This window comes from Pezoporus flaviventris, unplaced genomic scaffold (assembly GCF_033815535.1).
Source record: "Pezoporus flaviventris isolate CSIRO_AGI_PZ_B2104156 unplaced genomic scaffold, CSIRO_AGI_Pfla_v1 ptg000031l, whole genome shotgun sequence".
Taxonomy (NCBI): Eukaryota; Metazoa; Chordata; class Aves; order Psittaciformes; family Psittacidae; genus Pezoporus; species Pezoporus flaviventris.
The window spans coordinates 47,206,523-47,224,958 of record NW_026892579.1 but is presented as its reverse complement, the minus strand read 5'-3'; positions in this window follow the sequence as shown (position 1 = coordinate 47,224,958).

Below are 18,436 nucleotides of genomic sequence, written 5' to 3'. Positions count from 1 at the left end.
TGGAGCACCTCCCGTATGAAGATAGGCTGAGAAAGTTTGGGCTGTTGAGCCTGGAGAAGAGAAGGCTGCATGGAGACTTCATAGCAGCCTTCCAGTATCTGAAGGGGGGCCTATAGGGATGCTGGAGAGGGACTCTTCATTGGGGACTGTAGTGATAGGGCAAGGGGTAATGGGTTAAAACTTAAACAGGGGAAGTTTAGATTGGATATAAGAAGGAAATTCTTTCCTGTTAGGGTGGTGAGGCACTGGAATAGGTTGCCCAGGGAAGTTGTGAATGCTCCATCCCTGGCAGTGTTCAAGGACAGGTTGGACGAGGCCTTGGGTGATATGATTTAGCTTAAGGTGTCCCTGCCCATGGCAGGGGGGTTGGAACTAGATGAACTTAAGGTCCTTTCCAACCCTAACTATTCTATGATTCTATGATCAATGTACATATAAAATTTATGTCCACTAAAAAAGGTATGGGGCTCCTACATAGAATATTATGCTATTAAAATAAGACTAAGAACTTCGGAACTGATGTTTTTAACATGGTTGTTACAGAAGATATCACTGCATTAATTTGCACTTTGAGCTACATGCTCATCTGCAGCCATTGTGTCTGTAAGAGCGAGAGTAGCAGCAGCAATATTGCAAATTTCACCTTTATGTGCCCTATTTATGCTATATTTGGTCTACAACTATTCCACAGCCCTGAATACAATTCATATAAACTTTTAACAGGTAGCTCTTTCAGAAGTGTGGACTCTGTATTGAGGTAAAGTTGGCCAGAGATGTGTTCATCAAGATGTCACATTCTCAGGAGTGCAACGAAAAAACAGATGTGCAGCTCTAAATTGTGTTGCTTTAGCAATGAATTCCTCCAGATGTCCTGAACCTCATGCAGACCTTGTATGTGACAATCTGCTTGCTTTACTGGGAGAAGTCCCAGAGCACTAATGACAGGTGGGGCATACTGGAAACTTCATTATGAAGCTTATTGAAACCTCAGCCAGAAGGCTTGAAGCTGCAGGTTTACTTCAGGTAATGTTACATGCTCCAACATTAGGCATAATACCAAACATTTTCCTTTCTTTTTTTGCTAATCTATTTTTCAAAAAATATCTTTATTCACCCAACCCCTTTCTATTTCAAAAAGAATCTGCAGGGTCAAGCGATGAGGAGTGGAATTAGATTAGAATATATGGGGGGGAAAAATGGTCTCTGATTCTCCAGGCAATGGAAAATCTTAAGTACTAGAAAGGAATGAAACAATAACAATATGTAGCTCTAACGATCCTGTTTTCATTTAAGGATCTCAAAGTACTGTGAAAATGGAGTTAATATCACTGTACTCAAAATAAAAGTTCTGATAAACAGACATAGTGAGAAGATGTGACTTGTTTGAAAGTGGCCACTAGGCTTACAGGAGAAACAAATGGGAATGTTCTTCACCCTCCCTGTCTTCACCTTCAGCTTTCATCACTACTCACCATTTTTCAGTGTGACAGGGTTAGAGACTGAGAGGAAAAAATAATGTCTTCTTTGTTTCACTTTGAAACAGTGTTATTAAAAGTTGTTTCTAGCTTACTGCTTTAACTGGTTTTAATGCTTCATTTCCTCAAATGCAAGAATTAGCTTTTGCTTGAAAGTTCTTTCTTTTCTATGAAAAAGTATATAAATGAATGAACTGCAACAACATTACATTTCATTATTCTTTGCCTTTTACTACATACCAGAAGTCTCATAAATAAGTTACAGAGCGCAATCCTAATCAACACAGCCTCCAGCACTTCTCATTTGGAGTCTCACTTATCAAAGGGCACTCTAGAATGGTGCCTGGGATGAGTTCATGGTCCAGGGGAGAACAGGTTTTCTTCACACAGACAGGTGATGAAATCGTTCTCTGGCTTCTGATTCAGTGAGAAAAATACATTAAGTTATATAGTTATTTTCATACTGTGAAAATCTGTGATAAGAAAACTGATCTTGACAGGTGATTGCTTTTTTTCCTGTGGCTGAATAAGATATTTGTGGAGATAACAAATGTTGATTTGTACATGTTTTTCATGTATGTGTTAGAATAGAGTAGTACAGAATAACAGGTCCTTATCAGATATAAATCACTGTAACTACACCAATATATAACAACTTTCCATAAAATTATTCAGAGAAGAGCTGTTAGGAAATATCTTTCTCCTCATAAATTTCTGTATGCATGCATGCATACATATTTGTATATAAACTAGTTATTTATTTCCATTTAGCACAAACTGACATTTTTACTTTTTGAAAGCTTTATGGTGGCAATTATACCCAACTGCTACTTGAAATTGGTAAATCACTCCCATGTATTCATGAAGAGGTAAAAGTACATAGTTATCACAGCTCCTAAGCCAACTAAGCCGATTTGTTGTGGATCCTGAGTTAGGATCCTTAAATAATTACTGCTAAAAGTATTAGCAAAAGTGAGTTTAATATGGATTTATAAAAGAGAAGCTTGAAAAAGTTCAAGGTGTACTCTTACTTACTGCATGTATAAAATGTACAAAGGAAAATCAAGTTAAAGTCAATTTAACATGATTTACACAGAGACTGAAGACACAAAAGAGTAAGGGAGACCCTTCTGATGAGTCATGAGGTTCAGAGTAGACCTCCTTCTTTTCTAAACTCCTGGTGGATCTAGGTACATCTAGGTCCAGTACTAGTCTCAGACTTGGACAATGGTTTATGTCAAAGAGATTAACTACATGGATTTTATTCATATTAATTTAGCATGCTATCAGGAACTTACCAAGGATCTGTTGCAAATAGATTACCCAAATGCCTTGGGTAAGAAAGGATCTCTCAGTCGCAGGCAAGGAATCTCAAAACTTGGGAAGCATCCTAGCTCAAGGGGAGATCACCATCATGCAGCCACACTGCCTAGCAGGGAGAGCTCAAAGTAGACTCAGTCTGTCATATTTATGGGATAATGTGATTGGCCCATAGTCATATATGATGGAAAGCTCTACATGATACTCCTTATTCCTTCATTAGGGACTGCAGTGATAGGACAAGGGGTAAGAGGTTCAAATTTAAACAGGGGAAGTTCAGGTTAGATATAAGGAAGAAGTTATTTACTGTGAGGGTGGTGAGGCACTGGAACAGGTTGCCCAAAGAAGTGGTAAATGTACCTGGCAGTGTGGAAGGCCAGATTGGGTGGATTCTTGGGTGACATGGTTTAGGGTGTGGTGTCCCTGCCCATGGAAGGGGAGCTGGAACTAGACTATCTTCCAAGGTCCTTTCCAACCCTAACTATTCTGTGATTCTATGATTACAAGTGCATATATGAAACTTCACAGATGTCTTCATCTCTAATGACTAGGTGACCCTGCTGCTTTACTTACAATGGTGACTTGTAAAACTTTTCTCCATTGCTACATGAAGCATCTCACCACAGCAAGCCATCCCCTTTGTATTGTGTAAGTTCTGTTTATTTTGTCATCTAATGTAGCTTTAGCAACTAGATTTCAAAGTTTAAGGGTACGTACAGCATTATGCAGCCCACTGTAGTCTGCTTTGCTGCATTCTGACTTTCCTAGGGGATTCATCAGTTTAGTAGCAGAATTCCAGTCTGTCTGCTCAGTTAATACTTGTTCTTCATGTTGTGGTGTTACCAGTTTTGGTTTCCTTACTCCTCTGAGCTGCTGATTTGTATATAGTTGACAATTTATTTACGTGTTCCTTGTGTTTTTTTATATAGTGTTATGGCTCAAATCTGGAGGAATTTGTACACAAACAGAATTAGTTAACATCCAATCTGAATCTAATAATTAGAGATGAATGAGTACACAAGTACCCATGCTCACCTCAGGCTTTCTGAACCAGCAGAATAATTAACCAAGCACCTCAGGCATGCTTGCCTTAAGAAGAGATCTCCAGAAACATAATGCTACAGTTCTGTGAGCATCAAGGCTGTTTTCCTTAGCTGAAAAATATATGAATATATTCCCTCTTCACTTTGATTGACTCTTGGTTTCTATCTAATTGCTTCTTTTTCTCTTAGATCTTGATCATTTGAATCATACTTTACAGAGAAAAAAAGATCGAAGATCAGAGGGTGAGAAGATATGAAATAGATTTCTCGGCTGACCCATTGTCATGTATAAAGATGAACATAAAATTTGAGGCCTCTGGAGGTTTGTGATAGAAATGCTGGGATAGTGATGAGACACGCAGTTATGAGTTTTAACTGTTTCATGAATAAACACAGTCTTCAGTCAGCAGAGCACCTTTTGCAGGCACTATATTGGCTGAAGAAACCAAATAACTTACTTAGGAATTGCTCTTTATCATGCATTCTGCCATTATATCATGATAGAAAAAAAGAAATATGAAAAATAAATAAATAAATAAAGATTTACTGTATTGCATTTCTGGAGTATCACAGCGTTACTGAATTATTAGTATTCTAGAGTAAAATCTTAATGAGTTATTGATTTCAGATTTAGTACATATGTATGTATAGGTAATGTATATATGTGTGTGTTTGTGTCTAGAAGTGTTAGTTCAAACATAATTGTTTCTAATAGCAGGAACATTTTCAGGTCTTTAAACCATGACTATTGGAAATCGATAGATGACAGAAGTTGCTGGTTTATATGTCCATATCTGCTACTTGTAATATATACTTAGGGTTATGATAAATGAAGGTGTCGAATTGGTGTTTGAAACCATTCAAAAAGACAAACTACAGAATTATTAATAAATGTATATATAACAAATTATTCCACTTTATAGATTCATTACTTGCCCATGACTTGAGTATATGTTACAAGTGGAAAAAGTGCAAAGGACAGAAGGCGTTATCACAGCTGTATGGAAAATCTCTGTGAGAAGCAGTTGAGTAGTCTGAGTGTAATCACCCCAGAAAGGAGATGATTTAGGGGAATATGGTGGGGGAGTTTCTAAAAAATTAGTAGTATGAGAGGATGCTAGGAAATGATTGCTCACTGTCTTTTCCAGTATTTTCCTATGAGAAATTACAAAACAAACTTAAGATGTCTCTTTGTGTAACAGCCTGCAGATGCAAAGCAAACACTTTTTACCATGAGAGTAGTCAAATACTGGAACAGAGAGCCCATAGAGGTTGTGGAGTCTCCATTCTTACAGATATTCAAAACCCACCTAGACACATTTCTAAGAAACCTACCTTAGATGACCCTTCTTTAAGTAGGGAGGTTGGACTACACAATCTTCAGATGTCCCTTCCCATCTCATCCTTTCTGTAAGCCTGTGGAAATTCTTGTTCATTTAGTTTCAAGCACAATCTACTCACTGGGGTTTCCATCTTCTTGGTTTTATGACTTAATATAACACTTTTCAACTTCTCACAGTCAATGGTAGAAGGTGCAGCATGTTTGTGTGCACAAGAGGAGAAAGATTTGCCAGATTATGAAAATTCGTGACTTAAAGATTAGTATGTTACCATGATTTCACACTTCATAACTGTGTATGTAGAAAAAGTAGATCAGACACATTTGGAAGCTTGAACAGCCACAGCTGCACAATATCTTTTCCTTCACAGTGTGAAGGAAACCCTGCTTTCATATTGCAGTTATCCTATCTAGCACTATCTTATCTTCAGGAGCTGTTATCTCAGTCAAGTCAATGAACCCTTTGTTGAAACAATTTTCTGAAGTTGCCTACTCACATCTATTGTAGGCAACTTCAGAATGTAGGACATTTATTTATTGGATTTCTTAATGCAGATATATATTTATAATGTTCACATGTCGTCATTAAGGTGAGACAAACAGCAAGTATAAATTTCAAGTAAGACCTCACTTTTCAAGCTTGTGAGAACATACATTAGAATTGTCTCACTTGAAAAAAACTCCACGTTAGGCCAATGTTACTGTGAAATTTCTCTCAGAATTAGTTTGGGTGGAGTTCCTTTAAATTGGGTTCAATTTAGTCATCTAAATCCACTAGTAAATATTAATTCTTAGATTTGCCTTTATGGTGACTGGGCTAGATATGGTCTAGAGAGGAAAAAAGATAATTGAGGAGATTCAGGTATAACTTTGAAATCTCTTCAAGCTCATATTTATGGAATTCCTGTCCTCACTCTTAGTAGACCACACATTCTGTCTTATTTTTCACAATTAAAACAAATGTTAACAGCAGTGTGACAGATGGTTCTGAAGCTGGTAGCCTCAGGAGAATTTGGAACTGTTCAGAAGCTGTCCAGTTATCCTCAGAAACCTTCCTCTGTGTACCTGTTCAAAACCTGACATTTCCAAGCTGAAGGCTGCTACCCAAGGAGTGTAAAATGTTTGTAACACTTGGCTTAAAGCTTCTTTGACAGCTGATTCTCTGTCTTTCAAAGGGGGGCTGGGGATGGACTCTTCATTAGGGACTGTAGTGACAGGACAAGGAGTAATGGGTTAAAACTTCAACAGGGGAAGTTTAGATTGGATATAAGGAGGAAATTCTTTGCTGTAAGGGTGGTGAGGCACTGGAATGGGCTGCCTAGGGAGGTTGTGAATGGTCCATCCCTGGTGGTGTTCAAGGTTGGACAAAACCTTGAGTGGCATGGTTTAGTGTGAGGTGTCCCTGCCCATGGGAGGGGTTTGGAACAGGATGATCTTAAGGTCCTTTCCTACCCTAACTGTTCTATGATTCTATGACATGGTTCCATTGACCACGGTTGAAGATACCTGAAATTGTACAGGCAAGTGATAGCTAATGAAGTAATAAAGAGATACAAAAAATGCCACTATTGCACTTGCAGTTGTATGTGAAGCTGATATTCACTGTGATAAATCAGCTTTTAAACAGTCTTAGTTTTTAATTGTCTTTGAGGTTATTAGCAATGTAATATTTAATTATTTAATAAATTAAAAATTTAGTAAATAAATGTAAAAATAAACTAAGATTTTAAAAGCAATTAATAGCCTATGAACTGCTTAAAACCATTCATTTTGGTTTTATTTAAATATTAAAGAAAGTGAAGACTTATCACTATATAATAATAAAGAAGAGCAGTTATTAATACTAAGCAAGTGGCATAGATGCACAGTACAACCTGTGTTGTCTATGAGCTTTCTGTGCTATATACATCAACCATCTCTCATCACTGCGATAGAATATAGTCAGATAATTCATTCAGAGAGGGTAAACAAGGCTATTTTGTCTCTTCCATATTGTGCAGTGCTTCCAAACTGTTTTCATCAACACATAGTTCTTGCTGGTCATTATATAAAGTTAATGCTGCCATGCTTCCCAGTACTGCACCAGTCATCCAGACTGAGTTTGAATGGGTTTACTCCAGTCTGCAGCTGGTTGCTTGTAATTTCAAATATTCTGACTTAAAACCACACTATGGTCAAACCCAGGCTTTTCTTACAATTGTGCTCCTTATTCTGATACTGGACATATATAGAGAAAGGAGAACCACAACACAACACCAGAAATTTGATATCAGGTAATTACACCCTGCAATGTGTACACAAGGTTTGCCGTTTTTTCCAGTAACCATAGAATCAGTAAACTCACAGACAACTATTCATAGAACCACTGAAAAATATAATTAAAAAAATTCTATTAAATAGCATTATTTGGGGATAATTTCTTTAAAGTAAGTGAAGGAAAATGTAGGTCATCCTGTATTAAGAAATCATTATTTTGAAGTTCTAATCCCTCTCTAGCACTACTCTCAACATAAATTTATCTTGGACTTTATGAGCAGTATGATATTGTTTTAAATGACGAATGAATAATGAGAAATGGTCTTGATCACCAAGAAAATCATTTCAGCAAAACATATCAATTACTATAAGAAATTATTTCAGCTTTCTATGATATTACCACACTGATGGTTTCATTGCACTTGTAAATCACCTTCTCTATAATGACTGAGCCTAACAGATTATAACAACAGCATCATGCATTCACTCAATATGGGTATAATATAGTGAAAGGGTATTCATTAATTTCAACACTTCCCTCAGAAACATGGTAGAGTTTCTCATGAAAGTATAAGAAAAAAGCTTTTATAATTTTCTGTTCTAGATGACCAGGGCACTTGGTCAGGCACTTAGGCACTTTTGGCCAGGACACTAGAATAAGCAGTAGAAGGCTCAGCTGATTTGGATCTTTTGGGCTTTTACTTTAGGGAAGATGTAACTGATAATAGAAGATGCAAAAGGAGGGTTATGTGTTTTAGGCAAGTGTGTCTATTTGACTATGGCTCTGCAACACAGGACAATGACAAAGCAAGGATATTGACTGCCGGCATAACAATGAAAATAATATTGAGAGTGACTTGTATATCTTGTTTTCCTTGCTATGAGTTCATCCCAGGGAAGAGCAAGACTGTTTTGAAAACACAAGGGATTTCAAAGGAAAGGACAAATGGCTCCTATCTAGTTGATATACACAATACCCATCTTGGTGGCATCTTTGCAGATTACTATGAAGATGATTATGTGTGTGAGAGTGAGAGGGGCTTGTGTGTATGTATGCATTTGGAACAGCCAAATTATTTAAGTGTTTCTTCTTCATTGCTGATTTAAGTAAGAATTGAGGCTTCTTTGAGATGCAACTTCCAGTTAATTTTAGAATTCAGTTGATCAAGCACCTTCTAACTTCAAGCAAAACAATCACTATAGCATAGAGATGCTATCAATCATAGCAACGTTTGCACGCTTATTTAGCTAGCTTGTAATTAAAGGCAGCTAAAAATATCATGCATGAATGGCAAGTTTCTACTTTTTTTATTTAGCTCATCTCCTTCAGAGAGAAAACACAAGTCCCATCAATCACACAGTTGGTAACTGAAGTCATTATCACTAAAATTAAGGCAATTATATACAAATGAATATTAATGAATCTTCTAGTAAAAATCCAGGTCAATTTCCAAGAATTTTAATAAAAATATAGAGAAATCCTCTTTTCCATTAATTTTTTTGTCAAATAATCAGTACCAGAAAGGACACACCTTTCGTATTAAGCAAACATCCTGTATTGAGGTTTTAATGAAATTAATGACAGTATTTTTCCAGCATGATGCAAAGTGATGTGTTCATTAACATTATTCTCACAAATAAGTTACACAATGTTATACTAACTTAAGTTTGAAATAGTCATTTCCAGTTGCCATTAGCTCTATTATAAGGAGAAAAAGGATTGTCAGTCTATTGCGCATAACCAGATGAGGGAAACAAGACTGCGTTGTTTCCAGGTATAAAAATATTGTACTATCTGAACTCTTACAGATTGATGTCTATGTCCCCACAGGAAAGACCATCAGACAGTTTGTTCTGTCCTGTCTAACTCAAATCACGTTTACTTACAACCAAGTTAAAGGTATGGGAAAAAGAAATGCCCAGAGAAGCTTTCTTTGAACTGTACTTCACCCCATGTCTTTGGAGATTACCTCAATAGCTTTAGGGTAGGTTGTGGCAACTTAACTGCACACAGACACACAGCACAGTAGTAAATGCAACTGCATCTCTGAATTATTTAAGGAGATAAAGGGTAAGGCATTTCAGGCAGCTATGATCAGACTCAGGCCAATGGCTTTAGGAAAATTTCCCCATTGCAGATGTCAGCCGTTCATTCTGAAAGTACTGAAAAGATATTTTAATTTTCTTGTATTTATCTTTTTTCCTTAACTGAAAGCCATACTGGTGATAGCAATAATTAAAAATGGAGGGAGTGAATCACCAGTCACTGAAATTCAACCGCCACTTAGGTGAATGTTCAAAAAAAGAAGGAAAAAGTATGGTTTTTATATATATCCCTTACAGCACATTTATTCTTTTGCTTAACTACACGGGCAGATGCAGTCATTGTTATACAGATGTAGAGTTGAATAAGCAAGATGAGGCTCAAATTCTTTATAAGTATAGGGGGAAATTAGGTAGGCAGAATGTAATCACTCAAGCTGGTGTTTGGTTAAAGACAGGAGTGAATAAAGTAATCATTTAGCTGGTAAATCAACAGTCCACTATTCTGAAATTACCTTATACTCAGCAATAAACAGGAGTATATTGCAGGGAAACAAGAATGGTGTACCTAAAGAGAACTCATGTTTCACATATCTTCAAATTAGCAAAAGTATCAAAAAAAAAAAACCAACAGTCTACCTTCATTTTGAAGTGTACAAAATAGAGACAGATTTGAGAGTTAATGTGTTTGTTGTTGTTTTTTTTTTTCCCATGCTGGTTAAAGTACAAGAATTATCCATCTTGAGTCTAACATTACCATGTCTAAAACTATTTCAATTAATTGAATAAAATCCATGGACTGGGGAAAAAAAAATGACTCTAAGTTTCTAAAGTCCCAAGAAGAATTGCAAGTGTCCCCTATGCGTTTATACTCTGTGACAACACTAGCTGGACAAATGCTTTCTTTCATTTAACCCAATAGCAAAATAAATTGTAGATAGATGTTTTGTTTTATAATAATTGATCATCTTATTCAGTGAAAGAAATGCTTTTCAGAAATAACAACTGTTCACGGTCACAAGTGTTCCCAGTTTATATTCTCCTCCCGCCCACCCCCTCCACCCCCCCCAGTGGAAATAAAACTTTGTCTTTAAGACAAGATGTACTTATAAGTATTACATATGACTCAGTCCTGCTGAGGAGCACTTTCAAGCAAATAATTAAAACAGATAAAAAAATTACAGGGATAGGTAAGCAACAGTGGGAGGAAACAATAATTTCAGAGTAAGTCTGAGGTTCTCATTACACAAGTATTTATTTTGGCATCAGTGTTTTCTTATGCATGCCCTAAGCCTCACTGATTATCACTGTCTCATCTCACTCCCTCAGACAAACCACTGAAATCACTGTTTGGTGTCACACTGTGAACAGCATCAGAGAAGCTAATTCATGTTAAAAAACTCACAGTTTTATATTGTTGGCTTTTGGGGTATTCTGGTGCTTAGAGAAATATCTATAAATATATGTCTTGTTTAAACTTGCTATTGGATTTCTGTACCGCTTTATACCATAGCAAGCAGGATGTTAAATGTTCGTGTTTCAATTAAGTGGTTTAATGGTCACGTCAGATCAGGGTAAATTAAATATGGTTGTAAAAATATTTGCAGTCCTTTGACAGTTTTCTCAGATCCAAAATTTTCTTACAATCCCAATTCAGACTGAAAAAGTCCCAAAAGTTTCAGCAAATCTCAATTAACTCTACAGAATTATTATCATTGATAGTATTATACATTTCATTCTGACAATATATGTATTTAATTTTAGCTTTTAAAAATTCTAAACCTATTGTACTAGTAAGTAAAACTCAAAAATAAAACAGAAAAGCCTTCTACATCAAAATCTTAGCAGGAAAAAGGTAAGGCAACTCCAAAATGAATGCTTTGAAATTTTATTTTTTTTTTTTTAAGAGGAACGTTGTTAAAACTGACATTTACCTGTAAATTATTTTAGTTTTGATATGCTATATTTCCACCCATTTCCTATGTTCTGTGACTGATGGTCACATCTAATGAAGTAGTTGGCTTCTGGCTAGTAGGACCCCAAAACAAGGCTTCACTTGTCAAAGAGCCTTGCATTTAATGTGGGCAAAGGTCAGGGACAAAGAGAATTACTGGTTACCATTTGACATGTGGTTACTTGTAACTCTTTGATAATTTCCTTGTGTTTGTTCTCCTGGTGATCAGTTTATATTTCCATAACAGCAGTATTGGTAATGACTATTGGGAGTGACATCCTGAACTACTGAATTCAGGCTCCGTTAATGGCTACATAGTATTATCCTTTCAGAAATTCTTTTGCTTAATCTTAAAATTTTTTGTTCTGCTACTATGTTTTTAGAAATATTTTTTTCTGATTCTGAGCCTGCATTTGTTCATATACAGTTTGCATCCATTTTACTTAAATATTTCTTTCTCCTAGGTGTTTCCTCCCTTCTGCATTTTTTGAAACAAAGCACAACTTTTCTCAGACTTCATGCCAATAAACTAGTCACATTCTTTTATTTCTTCTCACAATGGAACCACTACACTCCCTTTAAAGTCCTATTGGACTATCAGTGCACAGTTCCAGGTCTATTTAATCTTTCCTGTGCACGCACTGCTAAATCTTTACAGGTATGGTCTCAGCAGTGCCTTATGCAGTCACACTACTGTTTGAAATACTTCCTCAGATGTAACCTAGGAGATCATTTGATCTCTCCAAGGATACATGACCTTAATGACCTTCAATCACTGCATCCTCCCAAGAGTCTTTCTTCTCCTCTCACACTTCTAATAGATGAGTGCCCAAACAGTAGCAGGGATTATTTTTCTTTTAGATACCCAAAAGTCATTGAACTTCATCATTTTGCTCTCCTTCTGTTTCTACTACTGCATTTGTCATAGCTTCATGCTCCTTTTAAATGGTATTTTGAACATCCAGTGCACCTCTTCTGCATTGTCTCTTGACTCTCTGACAATTATACCTATTATTAAAGGTCTTCTTCTTTTGTGTCAAATTCAAAAATGCAACTAATGGTACTAATTAAAAAAAAAAATCGTTTGACCATTTTTGTGATTATCATTAGAGTACTTTATGGTAATTTAATCTTTCTCTCTAATCCCCAAACCTAGATATGGTATTACAATGGCAAGTTTGCCAATGCTCTACATGGAAGCAAGATCCCCATTGTTCTACTGGAGATTTGATACTAGTCCTTTGCTTCTGTTCTCCCTTTCAGCCCCCCACCTCTGGCTTTTGTTCCTTCAGTAATGATGGAAGAGATGCTATAACACGACAAAATTACTGCATGAACCACCTCTTGGGAGTCCATGATAGCGCTGTTCCACAATATTATTTCCCAGCTATCACAGAAGAGGAAGGTACAGATGTCTATATGAAATCTTTCTGTACTTTCATTTAGTTGCAGTGTTCTCCTCTCTGGTTGCGTTTCAGTGGTAGGCACAGAGCTCCCTCTACACGTTTTGTCAATCAGATAAAACATTTTTGGATCCTGCTAGATGCTGCCAGATGAAAGGTACTAGACAAACGTAAGTCATTATCATTAACTGCCACAGCTCTCAACTACAGCTAAGAACCAAGAAACTAAGCCAAGCTGCTAGGGACCATCTTAGTACTGATAAAAGAAAATAGTTGACATTTGCTGCTGGCAGTTTTACTTAGAGAGATGTGTCTGCTAGTCTGAGAAAGATACCATCAGCTGTGTGAAGTCTGAGAGATCTCAGAGGAAGCAGAAACAAGAAAGGCCTATAAAGGACTGAGGTATTTTTTTTCTTTGTGCTTACAAAGCGAGAGGACTTCTGAAACACTATAACAACTAATGGGACTTACTGGCAGACCCTGGTAAAGGAACTGCAGGAAAATTTGATTTTCCCTGTTATGAGTCATGACCTTGAATGTTACAGCTTCTGCATGAGTAACAACATAGATGTAAATAGAAGTGCTTCAGATGCAATGCTGGCATTGAATTCAGCACAGAAAGTGGCAGATATGGGAATGCTTGAGAAAAGATCTAATTTGTCCATGTTACATCTCTTCTGAAAACACTGGACCTGAGCCACAGTTGTTTAAATTCTTTAAAATATTCATCATCCATAGCATGATATACAACAACAAAAATTGTTAATGTGTTCCAGTTGTAGAGGAGAAAATACATAAGTAGAGAAACATTTGGGAAGAGAAGAAAACTCTACATATTTGTTCTAGACTTGTGTAACAAAGCTGCTTACTCATGTTCTCTGTTTTGCTGATGTTACATTAAATTACTTGTGAGACCTCACTTGGAGTATTGTGTGCAGTTCTGGTGTCCTCAACATAAAAAGGACATGGAACTGTTGGAACAAGTCCAGAGAAGGGCCACGAGGATGATCAGGGAACTAGAGCACCTCCCATATGAAGATAGGCTGAGAAAGTTGGGGCTGTTCAGCCTGGAGAAGAGAAGGCTGCGTGGAGACCTCATAGCAGCCTTCCAGTATCTGAACGGGGGCTATAGGGATGCTGGGGAGGGACTCTTCATTAGAGACTGTAGTGACAGGACAAGGGGTAACGGGTTAAAACTTCAACAGGGGAAGTTTAGTTTGGATATAAGAAGGAAATTCTTTCCTGTTAGGGTGGTGAGGCACTGGAATAGGTTGCCCAGGGAGGTTGTGAATGCTCCATCCCTGGCAGTGTTCAAGGCCCGGTTGGATGAGGCCTTGGGTGATATGATTTAGCGTAAGGTGTCCCTGCCCATGGCAGGGGGGTTGGAACTAGATGATCTTAAGGTCCTTTTCAACCCTAACGATTCAATGTTCCTATGATTCTACGATTCTACCCGTAATTTTAATTGTTGGAGGAATTCCCATCATTTTACTTCAAAGCTCTCAGGAAAGGCTTTCTGCTGCAATTCCTGCAAAAGTATCTGGGTTTCAGGACAGTTCCAAAGCAAAACAAGGAGCCGAGTTCTTGAGATGGGTTTCTTTTGAATTCTACCTATACTCAGAAATCACCCTGTACCACAGCTTTTTTTCCGAGTTGTGTTGTTCTGTCTTATGCAAGCTGTAATTCTGCATTCCCCACAGCAGTCCCTGAAGTCTTCTGGATTAAAAATGCCTTTCAGACATTCTTCCAGTTGAATGCCAAAGATACTGTAGTTATTGAAGAAAGGAGGAGGAGGATTTAGCCTCAGTCATGCTTTTAAATATTGCTTGTTCCAAAAGTATTAAAGTAACCACTTGCTGGTACAACAGCACTTTTTTTTTTTTTTTCTTTTGGACTGTTTATGTCTGTTCAGAACAAAGCTTTGTTTCCCTAGACAAGTGTAGTAAATGACCTTCTGGAGAGTCATGTCTACAATTTCCTCATAAAAATCCTCTGATGCAATATTAGATTAGGTCTTACCTGAACTACTTCTTCTCAGTCTAGATTCCCATCTTTAGGATAAATAAAATGGACTGAACTGCAACCTAAGATATCAATAATTAGGTCAGATACTCATCATTTTGTGTTATCAACAGACTTGCTGATGGTACGTGCTGCCCCATCATGACCCTTGGTGAAGCCATGATGACTACTCCTGAAGAATTTGTGTGCCTGGAAATGGTTCCCAGGATTAGCTGCTCCATCACCTTCCCAGGTATTGAGGGGAGGATGACCAGCCTTTATTTCACTGAATACTCCTTTTTGCTCTTCTTGAAGATAGGAGTGGCATTTACTTTCCTGCAGTCATTGGACACTTCCCCCAGTTGCCATGGTTGATCAATGATTATTGAGAGTGGCCTTTCAATGACATCTGCCAGCTCCCTTAGCATCAGTGGGTACATCCTATCATGGCTCCATTTGCTTAAGTATTCCCTGACCTAATCCTTCCCCACTGAGTGTTTATTTTGCTTGCTCCAGTCATTCACTGGGACCTGTGAATTCTTGAAGGCTAGTTGTGTTAGTAAAGACTAAAGCAAAGATGGCATTGAGTATCTCAGTGTTACCATGTCCTGTGTAATCAGGTCCCCCACCTATTTGAGCAATGGCCCTCATTTTGCCTAGTCTTCCTTTTGTGACCTACTTACTTAATGAAGCCCTTCTTGTCTTTGACATCCCATGCCAGATTCAATTCTCTGTGGGCTTTAGCTTTCCTAACTTCATCCCTGGATGCTCAGACAATGTTGACATATTCCTCCTGGGTTACCCATTCTTGCTTCCACCCTCTGTATGTTGTGTTTTACAACGCAGATGAGTAAAAACAAATGTAATGGCTTTCAGGATTAAAAAAAAAAAAAAAAAGGAAAAAAAAAGAAATGCAAATTATGGCATGTTTGAAATACTAAAAATATAGAGCTTCCATCTCATTTTCAATAAAAATGTGCAATTAAAGACAATGGGAAGAATTTTGATACCTCATTATTGATTCCTCAACCCCTGTTAAAAATCCATATTTTCTGTAAAAAAGCTGCACATGTAACTCTCATGAAATGAGCTATGTATGGGGACAGATGGAACTACTGCCTATTGCTTTGAAGAAATAGAACACTAAACCACTATCTCATTACAACACCTTTACAAGGATCTGGGAGTTTGTTCAAGAACGAAACGGATATTTATGTTCACTGTGCTTTAAAAATCATATCTTAAAAAACTCTTAATGAAAGACAGTCTGTGACCTTTTAGCTCTTTCAGTGTTATTGTGAGAATGACTTTTTCATTTCATTGTAATAATTATGTTAGCAACTTCTACTTTTTTTTTTTTTTTTTAATTGACAGTAAGTATGATTAGGAATACAATAGCACCACCTGAGGCACAGTCCCTGCCTAGATGGCTTGTCAGTTCACAAATACAGGGTCAAATTTAGCCTTACTGTGAGTGAGCATACTTTAGTTCTAATTTATGTTCTGTTTAAAGTTTAAACCCAATTAATTTAATCCTTTCAAAATTAAAGGTGAAGAAGGCTAAAAGTCTGTTCTTACATTCATATATAGGTATCTCAGTAGAAAAAAACCCTGACTTTCAAATGCATTGAAGACCCACAGTGATTTTCTGAAATCAGTAGATGTGTTAAGTGCCAGTGTATTGCCAAAATAGCTAGTAAGCAAGAGACTCATCACAGGTGTAGGTTTGACGCCGAGTTGTCTAACCAAGAGCGTAGCACCAAAGTATTAAATCAGAGTACAAATGCAGTGTAGCTAAGAATGTCAGATTCATTACACTTGTAATATCAGAGTGTAAAAACACCACTCTTTTGGGTTCAGCATGCTAAGCTTAGCTAAAGAACTGAGTACACAGTGCAAAAATGGACAGAACTGCTGAGGTCAAATGAGAGATCAGCCTGTTTTGGCAGCTGTACTTTCTGTCTTAAATGAGCATCCTGTTGTTTTCTAAGCTACCTGTTGGGCATAGATTTTGGTACTTAATAGGGACATAGAGAACAAGCATGGTATGCCAAGACCTGAAGGCTTGTCTAACCCAATAAAGATTTTTGACCATTCCCGTCAAAATGCATGTAAAAAGCAATATATAATTTATCATATATAATATATATAATATTATATATTATATAATAATAAAAATATAATAAAAACAAAATAAAAAAATGCATGTAAAAAGCAATAATATAAGATCCCTCCTAAATCCCATTTTAGAGACAAGAAAAAGAAGCTAGTGCCTGTGAAATTCCTTGTGAAAATCAATGGTGGAATACATTGTAGACCTAACAATGTACACTGCAATTAAGCATTTGCATTAGAATTTAAATTGGTGTGCAATTTATTGTCACTAGTGTTATTGGTTAATAGGCATTAAGCAATGATTAATTTGCACATTTTTTTTCAGATTTCAAGCATTAATAAAGCAACATTAGTTCTGTTTGGTTTGTAGGATATTTTTAACTCTGTTTGCTGTTATCTTTTAGATTCTTCTTTATTATTCATCCACCAAATGTTATGTCATGTTAAACTGAACCATATTCTTAAACAAACACATGCTACCAATTCACTAAATAAGAGAGGAATGACTAGCTTTCAAAAAGCAGATCCACTGTAATTTTATTTCCTATGAGAAGCACAGAACCACGATAGCTGAAACATTATTGAAGATATCACAGGCAATTCTCCAGTTAAAACATTAGTCCAATGAAACATTTTTAATTGAATGCTCTCTTACAGATTCATTAATCTGATTTTTATTTTTTACATAAGTGAAAAAACAAGCAAATTATGACAAAGTCATTATTTTTTCTTGTCTGCATGTTATCCTCCTAGATCACTTGCTGTTGGCAATGGTCATAAGATGAATGCAGTCAAAATCTTTCCTTTGTCTGCTCATTCTGCTATAAGAGAAAAACAATTCCTGACAAATTTTTTGTCCTCATTAAATTTTAAATTATTGTAAACACTTATCAGAGAAGAGAACATCCCCTACATCTCTGCTGAGAATTTAGAAGTCATGGTGAAGTTCTGATCAAGTTCACAGTACTATTTCTTTTCCTTCTTTCCTTCTTCTTTCTTAAGAAATCACGGAATTGGCCAACCCAGCCTTTTTAAACAAACTTTTTAATAGTAAATAGAAAATTGTGAAAGAAAAATCTTTCTTATGCTGATAAGACATACTTATACATGAAGATAAATGAGACAGGTTATATATGAAGATATTTAGGAGACAGCCTAGGTTAAATGGAAATACAACACAGTACTTACAAGTATCATATCTGTGACCATAATATTTATTTTGTGCTCTCATCTGTAGCCTCATTCTCATTTCTGTTAAATCACAGTAGCAGAAGAATTTGCAATGCAACTGATATTTGTGATAGTAATATCTTAAGTACTCAGCAGAACACAGAACATCACTGCAGTCTGTATAAATCTATGGTGCACCTATATCTTGCATAACATGTACTGTTCTGGTACACTTACCTGAAATAAGACATAATAGAATAAAAAATGAAGAGAAGTGAGAGAAAGAGGATCAGAAATATGTAACAGCTTTCATAAAA